Below are 12,289 nucleotides of genomic sequence, written 5' to 3'. Positions count from 1 at the left end.
CAAGATAGAATAATCGAACACAACAGAGGCGCCAGCAATAATAAAATATTTAAAAACCGTTTAAAAGGAGGGATGTAGGTGGACTCCCCTCCTTCAGGTAAAGACCAGCCAATGAGCTGTCAATAAACAACAATATCATTTATTGGGGATTCTCCAAGTATATGCAACGCGTTTCACGGGCAAAGCTCCCGCTTCATCAGGCAATCAAAACGGAGAAACACATTAGAAGGTCAAGTTCTTGTAAGAACGCCTCTTTATACTCCACAAGATGCCCTTTCACCATGGCGGCACCAGGTTTATTATATATTTTTTTCCTCTGGATTTTATCCTTTAAACCTAGGTGCGTCTTATGGTCAGGAACGTCTTATAGTTTAAATAACACAGTATATCTGTACATTTCCGGTCCAGTCCTGTTCTGTCAGTTTTATATCAGTTTTGTATATGTTTCTATGGCTGTGTTCACACGTAAAAGGAGGCCCAGATTTACATCACATGAGCCTATAAGCACAGATGTTCTGGCACCCTAGACTTCAACCTGCTCAAACCCACAAACCCCCACGGAAATGTGCTGGCTGGCCCAGCTGTGACCTCTTCCTGCTTCCCCTGCCCAATGTAAGTAGCCACAGGTGTCCCTTAGTATTAGGTAGCCAGAGTAATCTATCATTTATGCAGGAGTAAGCCACTTCTCCCTCATCAGGTGCCTGTAGTGCCTTATGGTAAATTCGGCCCTGATAAAAGGTGTACATTTCCAGTCCGGTCCTGTCCTGTCAGTTTTGTATCAGTTTTGTATGTGTTTCTATGGGTCTGTTCACGCATAAAAGGTGTCCATTTCAGTCTAGTCAGGTAAAACTGATAGAAAACTGACAGGACAGGACAGGGTTGGAGGGGACTGGAAATGTACAGATTGAAGTGTGAACCAATCAAAAATTAAGTGACGCCACACACAATAGATTAAGCCAATGAACAACTTTGAAGAATCCCTACCATAGCACAGGACCACGTGTATGACTAATAGGGATGCTCATTCAGATTTCGCGGGATTGAAATTTTCGAATTTCCGATTGGAAATCTGAATTTTTGATCGGAACTCGGAAATCGGAAAATGGAGCTCGGAAATCGGATTTCTGCAGAAATACTGCATTACTGCAATTCGGTAATTTTAGCCCAATCACAGAACTCAAAATCAATGGACCAATCAGAGAATGCAGAGTCAACTCGGAAGTATTTGGTCAATCAGAGAATGCAAAAAATAACCAAAAAAACCCCACTACTCAGAAATCGGAAATCCGATTTCGGAAATCGGAAACCGATCGGAAATCCATGAAATTGGTAATTGGCATTGGTGGAAATCGGAATTTCTGCAGAATCGGCAATCGACATTTCCAACCATCCCTAATGACCAAATAACATTTGTAGCATTGATAGCAAGAAGCCCTTTGCTTTGCTTGAATTTAAGTACGAAATTTGATTGCAAATTTACATAAACATCATGTAATGATTGGAGTCAGCAACACAGATTTTTCTGATTATTGGTGATCTGCAGTATCACCAATAATACAGATGCTATACCTGATTATGTGGTAATCTGTAGAATCACCAATAATACTAGTATAGCTAGACACAGGACACCTAATGTGGTATTGTGTTTGGTGCAACAGTAATTAGAGAAGTTATCTCCCAAGGAGCGGGAGAGACAGACAATATTGCAGCCAAGGATCCCCTGAGGGGCAGGGGATTCAGACTGCACTGTAGCCAGTGGACGCCCGAGAAGCAGGGACCACTGACGGTGTTAGAGAGTATGATCACCTGAGGGGCAGGTGATCAAGACTAAGCTATAGCCTAGGATCCCCTGAGGAGCAGGGAATACAGATTGTACTGCAGCCAAGAATTCCCTGAGGAGCAGGGAATTCAGATAATACTGCAGCCAGTGGACACCTGAGGAGCAGGGACCACTGACTCTGCTGCAAGGGTGGTCACAGGTGGTATGAGTGATTATGACTGTACTACAGCCAAGGATTCCTTGAGGAGCAGGGAATCGGACTGTACTGCAGCCAGTGGACCCCTGAGGAGCAGGGACCACTGACTGTGCTGCAAGATGAACTCCTGAGGAGCAGGTGATCAACAGACACTGCTTGCAGCTAACAGACACCTGAGGAACAAGTGTCACAGACAGTACAGCAAGGCTGATCACCTAAGGGTTAGGTGACAGCCCTTAAGATTTCCCTCACTAGTGGCAAGACCCACTAGTGAGGACAGAAAGGTCAGACAAGCAAGGTCAGCAACGAACGGACAGATACAGTACAGGCAGTGCCGGCAACAGTTATCAGATAGGCAGAAGTACCGAATCAGTAAGCAAGAGAGTAGTCAGGAAAGCGAGAGATCATAACAGATAAACAATAGTAATATAGCAATATCCTAGTCTAGGTGTGAAGTCCTTGGTTTCAACACCTGGGAACTAGACTAAAGAATGATACACAAGTCTTACAATACAACAGTACTTAGAGCTATCAACGGACTCTGACTAAGTGTGAATTCCCAGCTCCGGCTGGTTCTAACACACTGTAAGATCTGACTAGGGTCTGAGTGCTCACACGTAAGCATTCGCAACAGCAGACAACTTGCAACTGACAGGCAAGTCCTATAAATACCCAGAGCGCTCCACAGCGCCGCCCCAGTCACTCAGCCAATCCGGTGCATAGCTGGAGTCAGCTGACTGGCTTGATCAGCTGACTCCCCTTTTACTTGCATAAAGGTCCTGTCGCCTGGCACGCGCGCGCGTAGCTCTTAATCTGTGTGCACTAGAAGGGCCAGGCGAACAAGTAGCATGTAGCTGTGTGGCAGAAGCCGCCGGCTGGAACACGGAGATGACCGCTTGCCCATGCGGCGGCATCTCCGCTATTCTTTACACATCAATCATTTAGCTTATTCATAACTGCTCTCAAGTAGAGTTGGGCCGAGCGGTTCGCCGGCGAACGTGGTTCGCGCGAACGTAGGTGGTTCGCGTGCGGGTACCGCACGCGAACCTTTTGCGGAAGAAGTTCGGTTCGCCCCATAATGCACTGAGGGTCAACTTTGACCCTCTACATCACAGTCAGCAGGCCCAGTGTAGCCAATTAGGCTACACTAGCCCCTGGAGCCCCACCCCCCCCCTTATATAAGGCAGGCAGCGGCGGCCATTACGGCCACTCGTGTGCCTGCATTAGTGAGAGTAGGGCGAGCTGCTGCAGTCTCTCATATAGGGAAAGATTAGTTAGGCTTAACTTCTTCCTGGCTGCATACCTGTTCTGTTCAGTGAGCCCTCAGCCCACTGCATACCTGTACTGTGATCCTGCCACTGCATACCTGTTCAGTGATCCTGCCACTGCATACCTGTTCTGTTCAGTGAGCCCTCAGCCCACTGCATACCTGTACTGTGATCCTGCCACTCCATACCTGTTCAGTGATCCTGCCACTGCATACCTGTTCTGTTCAGTGAGCCCTCAGCCCACTGCATACCTGTACTGTGATCCTGCCACTCCATACCTGTTCAGTGATCCTGCCACTGCATACCTGTTCAGTGATCCTGCCACTGCATACCTGTTCTGTGAACCCGCCACTGTATACCTGTTCTGTTCAGTGGACCCGCCACTGTATACCTGTTCTGTGAACCCGCCACTGTATACCTGTTCTGTTCAGTGGACCCGCCACTGTATACCTGTTCTGTTCAGTGGACCCGCCACTGTATACCTGTTCTGTTCAGTGGACCCGCCACTGTATACCTGTTCTGTTCAGTGGACCCGCCACTGTATACCTGTTCAGTGAACCCGCCACTGCATACCTGTTGTGTTCAGTGAACCTGCCACTGCATACCTGTTCTGTGAACCCGCCACTGTATACCTGTTCTGTTCAGTGGACCCGCCACTGTATACCTGTTCAGTGAACCCGCCACTGTATACCTGTTCTGTTCAGTGGACCCGCCACTGTATACCTGTTCTGTGAACCCGCCACTGCATACCTGTTGTGTTCAGTGAACCTGCCACTGCATACCTGTTCTGTGAACCCGCCACTGTATACCTGTTCTGTTCAGTGGACCCGCCACTGTATACCTGTTCAGTGAACCCGCCACTGTATACCTGTTCTGTTCAGTGGACCCACCACTGTATACCTGTTTAGTGAACACGCCACTGCATACCTATTGAGTTTGGTGTGTCAGTGTGAAGCAGTACCTTAATTACACTACCTGATTGATGTATACACATGCAAGATGTTTTAAAGCACTTTAGGCCTGTCATTTAGCATTCAATGTGATTTCTGCCCTTAAAACGCTGCTTTGCGTCAAATCCAGATTTTTCCCGGGGACTTTTGGCGTGTATCCCACTCCGCCATGCCCCCCTCCAGGTGTTAGACCCCTTGAAACATCTTTTCCATCACTTTTGTGGCCAGCATAATTATTTTTTTTTTTCAAAGTTCGCATCCCCATTGAAGTCTATTGCGGTTCGCGAACTTTAACGCGAACCGAACGTTCCGCGAAAGTTCGCGAACCCGGTTCGCGAACCTAAAATCGGAGGTTCGGCCCAACTCTACTCTCAAGTGCAGACATACAGTAAAGGAAATCCTGCTTCTGGAATGCTACTGTAAAGTATTGTGTATGCACTGTCCTGTCTGAAGCACAGCAGTAGGTGTTGTAGACATTGCTTAAAAAGTGTCAGAACCGCAAGTATACTGGTAATCTGGTGTGTCAGTTATATTTCCAAATTCCAATGTGAAACACTCAGTGGCAGGTATCTGTGAATGTACTTGACAGTCCTTTTAGGGTTGCCAAGAATACAGCTAGTTCAGGTGTACTCAATCTGATTATTTGCCGGTGCCAGGTCCCAAACCGGACTGCTCACACGGTTTCAGGGCGTACGTTAAAAAGGGGCGCTGGGAAAAAAGGGCGCCGGGTTTTTAACGATAAGCATGGATAACGTTTAAAAATGTATTGTACTGTATTTCGTTTAAAATTAATGTTTTTTAAAGTTATAAATCATTAAATAATGTGCATTAAATCGGCAATTGTAAAAACGTTAATCTTTCGTTTAAATACTGAAACGTATAATAACGTTAAAAAAAAAAAATTACTAAGTAACCCTCCCTGTACCTACCCCTAACCCCTAGACCCCCCTGTTGATGCCTAAACCTAAGACCCCCCCAGTTGGTGCCTAAGTAACCCTCCCTGTACCTACCCCTAACCCCTAGACCCCCCTGTTAGTGCCTAAACCTAAGACCCCCCTGTTGGTGCCTAAACCTAAGACCCCCCTGTTGGTGCCTAAACCTAAGACCCCCCTGTTGGTGCCTAAACCTAAGACCCCCCTGTTGGTACCTAAACCTAAGACCCCCCTGTTGGTGCCTAAACCTAAGACCCCCCTTTTGGTGCCTAAACCTAAGACCCCCTGTTGGTGCCTAAACCTAAGACCCCCCCTGTTGGTGCCTAAACCTAAGACCCCCCTGTTGGTGCCTAAACCTAAGACCCCCCTGTTGGTTTTTTCGTTTAAAAATAATGTAAAAAAAAAAAAAAAAAAAAAAGTACTGTTTTTCGTTTAAAAATAATGTTTGAAAAAATATTGTACTGTTTTTCGTTTAAAAATAATATTTAAAGAGTAACTGTCAGGCTGCAGAAGCTAATTTAAACCTCTATTCTCCTATGTTAAACAGTTTAGACAGAAGCCAAAAAGACATTACTAAAGATAAAAATCTCTCTTACATTTAATGTGTGCTTATCAGCACAGCTAAGCTCCTAAGGAGGACGCAAGCCGCATTCCATACTGCAAAGCATTCTGGGGCCCTCCCCTCGGCTGCTAAGGAGAAGACGGGATCAAGTTTCAGCAGCTTCTAACTCAGTCCAGCCACAGCACAGATAAATCTCCGCAGGCAGAGTACACTGCAGGAGTCCGCTATTGTTCCTAGCCACATGGCTCATTAATATTCACTGCACACTGTGTTATTCTGTACGAGCTGTTCTGTGATCAGAAGCAGGCAGGACATGACGACACATTTGGCTTCACAAACATGGAACCTGCCATGGGCTGTCAGGAGCATCATTCTCTGCATATACTATATAAAAATTCTGTGAAATCCAAACGTGGACAGTGAAATGCATATGTAATGTAAGTACAGCCAATCTTTAGCTACTGATATATGTGTTTATTTTCTCTGAGACCTTATACCTAACAGCTCCTCTTTAAAAATGTATAAATCATTAAATAATGTGTAATCATGAGAAGCAGTAATAAAACATTAAGTCTCCGGGCGCCGCTTTTAAAACGTTATTTTTCACCGGCGCCCTTTTTTCCTATCGGGAGCCCATTAAACGATATTTATTATAGGAGTGAATGGCGGCGCCCGATTTGTCCACTAGCCTCAGGCGCCCGAATTTACTGTTTCCGTTTCAGGTAACTCCAAAACAGAAAAAAAGAGACGGCACTACACTGGTTGCAATTTAAATTGCTATATTCCTTGAATATAGAAATTTGAATTGCAGCCAGTGGAATGCTGTGAATGTACTGTATGTTAAGCAGGCAGTGCAGCATTGTCCCCAGACTGCGTGTTTGTAGCAAATGGATCTAATTGCTAGGGCGACAGTTTGGGGGCCCCCGATGCTATACAGAGGCATCACTAAGCAATGGCACACAATGTGTGTGTACAGCTTTACTGTTGTTTCATTTTTATTTGATCGTTTCATTATGATTGGTAGTGTTGCTCAGATACCATCCATGATCACGGCATAGCCCCCAGTGGTTACAGGTTGTACATCCACTGAGGTTGAATATAATAGATTATTATATCTAGCAGGCCAATTATGTTGAATATGACTGGAAATACAATATTATGCTGTTTTTAGATGTTTTAAAAAATTTTTGTGTATCATTGATATGTGTTTGCAAAGATTGTAATAAAGGACATTTTTTTTGTGATTGACACATATGGTCTGCAGTGGTGCTGTTTATAGGGGTATCTTTTCTCTTATAGTATTATGTGAATTTGCCAGATATGTTAAGAAGAACAGTGGGAACAAGAAGAAATCTTTTTTTCAAAAAGACCTTATAGTTTTTGAGAAAAAACATCCCTCCATTGAAGCGCAGGGACCCCCCGAAGTGCGGCAAGATAAATATTTACCTTCCGCGATCCTGCCCAGGCGCACTAACGACTCTTCGTTTGAGTAAGGCGGAAATAGCCAAACCCGATCGTATCCGCTTTACTGCGCAGGCGCGAGTCCTTTGCGCCTGCGCAGTAGAGTGGATAAGATCAGATCACGGAGAGGTAAATATATCACCGCTTGTTGGGGGGGGGGGGTTCGGGGGAGCCACGCTGGATTTCTCCAAGCTTCAGAGGTCAGGGAAGTCTCATTGGGACCCTGAGGCCTCCCCCCCCTCCCCCCCCGAGGTAAGTATCCCCCAGAGGGGTTTTTTTTTTGTTACAGATTCTCTTTAAGTAGCCGATTAGAGTCTGACACTTTGAGTCTAGAATATTGAACATTTTCACAATATTCTAACGGTCTGAGATTTTGATTTTTGGGTGTTCATAAGCTGTAAGCCATAATCATCAAAATTATAACAAATAAAAGCTTGGAATATCTTGCTTTGCATGTAATGAGTCTATTGCATATATTAATTTCACCTTTTAAGTTGAATTAAATAAACATTTGCATGAAATTCTAATTTTTTTAGTTTCACCTGTATACCTAGTTTCACTTTTAACCATAGCAGTAACTTATTTCCACCTACCTGTCTAGACAATGATCAGGATGCTTTATGTCTCATAATCTCAATCACTGTTATAAGTCACCCAAATTCCTATTACATGAAAAAGCTACGATATAGAGAACCTGAAAGCGAATATCTGACAGATTCAGGACATATTTCTGCTTGTTCAAGTAAATTAAAAAGCTGATTAAAGAGGATTGAAAATTAACTTTGCATGAAATTTGTATTATTCAGTTATTGTCCTGTTGGGTTTTGTTCAATAGTTTTTTGAAGTAGGATATCAAAGTATCCTTTTATAACCCCCCCCCCCTCTCCCCTTTATAAGGCCCTGAGAAAATTTCCCCATGTTTACCACCTGATCTTGTCCCACTCAACTGCCCCTCCGTCATACTTTCTCATTCTTCCCGGTCACATGATGAAACATAACTGCCAGGTTCGCAAGAATCTCGAGAAGCAATATTGGGGCCTATTTGCTGTGAGACTGAACTTGTAGATTTTTCCAGTTCATCCATACTGAGGATCTACTAAACAGCAAAGCCTCAATACACTGCATCAGAACAGATTAATATCAAATATAAAACATTTATTGAACTACATGACAATTAAAAACATTAATCAGAATCAAAAATGGCAGGGCATATGCAATAACATGAATATGAAATCAAGGGTTTTTAATGAGCAAAGTAATCCTGTGGGACAAATAAATAATGTCATAATACAAATAGAAATGTCGCGAACATAGAATTTTCCATTCGCAAACAGCGAACTCGAACTTGCGCAAATGGTTGTGAACATGCAAACCCGGCGAACCGCCATAGACGTCAATGGGCAGGCACATTTTAAAACCTACAAAGACTGTTTCTGGCCACAAAAATGATGGAAAAGTAGTTTCAAGGGGTCTAACACCTGGACTGTGGCATGCCAGAGGGGGATCCATGCCCAAAGTCCCACCATATATTACGGAGTTGAGGCAAAGTCGGGTATCTGCAGCAAGTCTGACCCTGCTCTCACTAACAGTCAGCAGCCAGCAGAGAATGAATGAATCCAATATGGCCACCACAACTGCTTTTTGATAGGGGGTGGGGTGTCCAGGAGGGGTGCTAGCTGATTGGCTGCCATGTGTCTGCCGACTGTAGGGTAAGGGTTTAAAGTTTGGCTCCATGATGATGTATGGGGGCAGGACGAACACGCCATATGTTCGCAGTTCGTCGGAGAACGCGAACAGCAGAAAATCGTCGGCGAACTCTTCGGGCCATCTCTAAATACAAACAATGACACAATACATGTAATGATACATCATATAACCCTTGGGAGTTTGAGGAGTTTAACTTATACCCTGGTAGGACTCTTCTTATGCACGGCACTGATATTGGCAATCTGCATTGTCATTTAATTTTCTCACTGATACACTCTTGATGCTGACTCTCATGTGTTTTTGATTGACTTAATTATGTATTATTTGGTGATTCATTACTTTGGTTCAGGCTGGTCCTTGGTTGCTCTCTAATGCTTTTTTTCCCTTATATTGCACATGCACTAGCACTTTACTGTCATCATATGCAGACATTTCTATGATGTATCCTTACACGTATTGTGCCATTATTTGTATTATGATGCACTAGCACTTTATTTGACCCCCAGGATTACTCTGATCATTATTACACTTGATTTTTATATTTATGTTATTGCATACGCCATGCCATTTTTTATTCTGTTTGACTTTAAATGTTTTTAATTGTCATGTAGTTCAATAAAGGATTTATATTTGCCATTAATCCGGTCTTGTGAAGTATATTGAGGCTTTGCTGTTTGGTGGATCCTAATGCGCCGTTCTGCGCATTCTGGATTTTATGTTTACTGCGAATGGGATTCATGACTCCTTGTGTAACATGATTGACTTGGCTTCATGATCTTCAGAAACCTGCTAGATTTCATGTATGTTTGCATGAGCTCACTGGCCTGCTGATCAGAAAGCTTGCATAATTTAACTTTATCAGTTAGCTATTAAAAGGTATTACTTTTAAAAGAATTTGTTTTTTTTTCTACCCACATGTTTAATTTGATTATTATTGTTGTTGATGGTGCTTGCCCATTTTTGTTGTGGCGTTCATCCACACTGGAGAACCTTGAAAAATTAAGATGTATTAGTCTTTTCTGGTACCAGGGACAGCACAGATAATCCTCCTTTCAGGTGCATCAAAATCACTGTATTTTCTTTTAAAATTAAGTTGACAAATACAGATTTTTTGGACTATAAGACTCACTTTTTCTCCCCCAAAAGTGGGGAAGAAAGTCACTGCATCTTATAGTCCAAATGCAGGGAGTTCCTGACTTGTGAACGCCTGCCAATATGAACCTCCAACCCACCGCAACATTGGGAACTCCCTGAACTCCCTGTACTGTGCCCATGCAAACGGAGGACACAGGGGGGCACAAAGGAACATAGAGGATACAATGTGGACACAAAGGGGCATAGAGGAGGACACAAGGAGGACAGAGGTGGACACATGGGGGACAGAGGAGGACCCAGGGAGACACAAAAGGTAGAAGGGGGCATGAGGTACAAAGGAGGCATAATCCACAAGATGCCCCTTCACCATGGATGCACCAGGTTTAGTATATATTTTTCCCCTGGTTTTTGTCCTCTAAACCTAGGTGCGTCTTATGGTCAGCAGCGTCTTATACTCAGAAAAAATACGGTAATAACTATGTATCATGTTTTGTAATGAGTTTGTGATTTTTCACTCTAAAATAAATTATTTTTTAAGTTGTTGTGAATTGTAGCACTAAATTCTTCTTTTTTTTGCGTTTTTCTGGGAATTTTCGCTATGTTGCTAAAATACAATGGCCCATATGCAATTTACTTTTTATGAGTTTTCTCCTAAAGGATATTTTCAAATTTGTCAATGAAATGCCTTTTAACCCACCAGCAAGCAAGAAAATACTCACAATAATTTGGATAGTACTTTTTCACCTAAGTTTTGGTAGTTTTTCAATTGCAAATGCTGAAAAGATATTTTAAATTGAAGATAGAAAATTATCTCCAAGGAGAAATGCATTTTCGTATTGAAAATGACTTTGGCAAGAATTCATGAGCAACACTGCTAAAAAATCCTACTCATTCAGTTTCTCCTCCTACATTCATGATTTTTTTTCTTGGGACAGTTTGATAAAGGATATCTTTTGTGCTTTACAATATGCGAACCATAGGCTGTATCCAAGTCTCCTTAAACCACCTGCCTCTTTTAACTTTGTCTGGATAATTATTATCAATCATGCAGTATTGTTCTACTAGTGGCACCTGAGTCAGCATTGTAAATCCCTGGTACTAACCAAGCCCATTATTGTTGCCATGTATTATGCAGCTGGCACAAGGCAAATATTGTAAAAATTTTGCATCCTGGTATTGCTTCTTTGGAACCTAAAATAGTAGGTAATTAGCAAAGAGACAAGTAGTGTTGTTTTGGTCTCACCAGAATCACACCACCACTGTAATCACTGTTAGGCCTTCAACCAACTAGCAGCGCTTTTCGAAGCCTTTTGTAAGCACTTGTGACTTGAAAAGCTCTTGCTAATGTGATGCTATTGGTGTGATCCCACTTGAGGGATGTAATTTTTTTTTTGAAACCATAACATTACATTAGTAAGAGCTGTACAAATCACAAGTGCTTAGAAAAACTCTCCTAGTGCCTTATTTTTTCCCTACAGAAGAGCTGTAAAAGTGAATGGTACCAAAATGGCATGGGAAGTCCAAAAAAAAAAAAAAAGGCAAAAAACTGAACAATAATGGAAAGTGGCTATTTTATACCGTTTCAAGGCCAGCACAGGAAATTTGATTTGAGATTGAGATGTGATTCTGTTATCCACTTGATTATAAACCCAATGACATTTTTCAGGTTTGATCAATGCAAATCAATCAAAACCTGTCAGATAGTAAAAAAAAACGCTTTGATCGTGCAGGATGGAATATTTCCATTCATTTTACATTTCCGTTACTATATTGTTTGCTCCATAAGATGCACCCCTCCCCCTAAAAAAACCCAAAACCCCACCAAAAAGTGTGTGTGTGGGGGGAGGTCTGTGCATCTTACCAAATAATACATCCTACCTAATAAAACCTAACTGTCCCTGCGTACTCCTGTCCCTGTGTGCTTGGGTCCGTGCTTTTTGTTACTTCGCATGTGCAAAACACGGACAGCCGTTGGGACAGGAGGATGGGGCCAGTAAGCCGGGATGGTGTGTGCGCGGGTGGACAGGTGTGTGCACACGTGCAGAAGGTGCGGGTGCGCGCGCATGCGCACTGACATGCTGTGATGGCAGCGGTGAGAGACAGACCTAGAGCCCGTTTTTAAATGGGCTTAGTTCTACTAGTTATTATTTTAATACATTAGGGCTGGCACAAGGTCTCCCCCCATGCTGTCTTTTCACCACTCCCAAGCTAATAGTAATCCCTTCGGCCCCTACAAAGTGTAGCAGCAGCAGAAAGCACTCACCTGTCTGGCCGCTGCCTTCCTCCCTGTCTTTGTCCTTCTTTCTTCATTGTGCTGGCGCCCCCAGTGATGGGGAAC

The sequence above is a fragment of the Hyperolius riggenbachi genome, chromosome 6 (genome assembly GCF_040937935.1).
Source record: "Hyperolius riggenbachi isolate aHypRig1 chromosome 6, aHypRig1.pri, whole genome shotgun sequence".
Lineage (NCBI taxonomy): Eukaryota > Metazoa > Chordata > Amphibia > Anura > Hyperoliidae > Hyperolius > Hyperolius riggenbachi.
The sequence above is the reverse complement of the archived record's forward strand: the minus strand, read 5'-3'. Positions refer to the sequence as shown.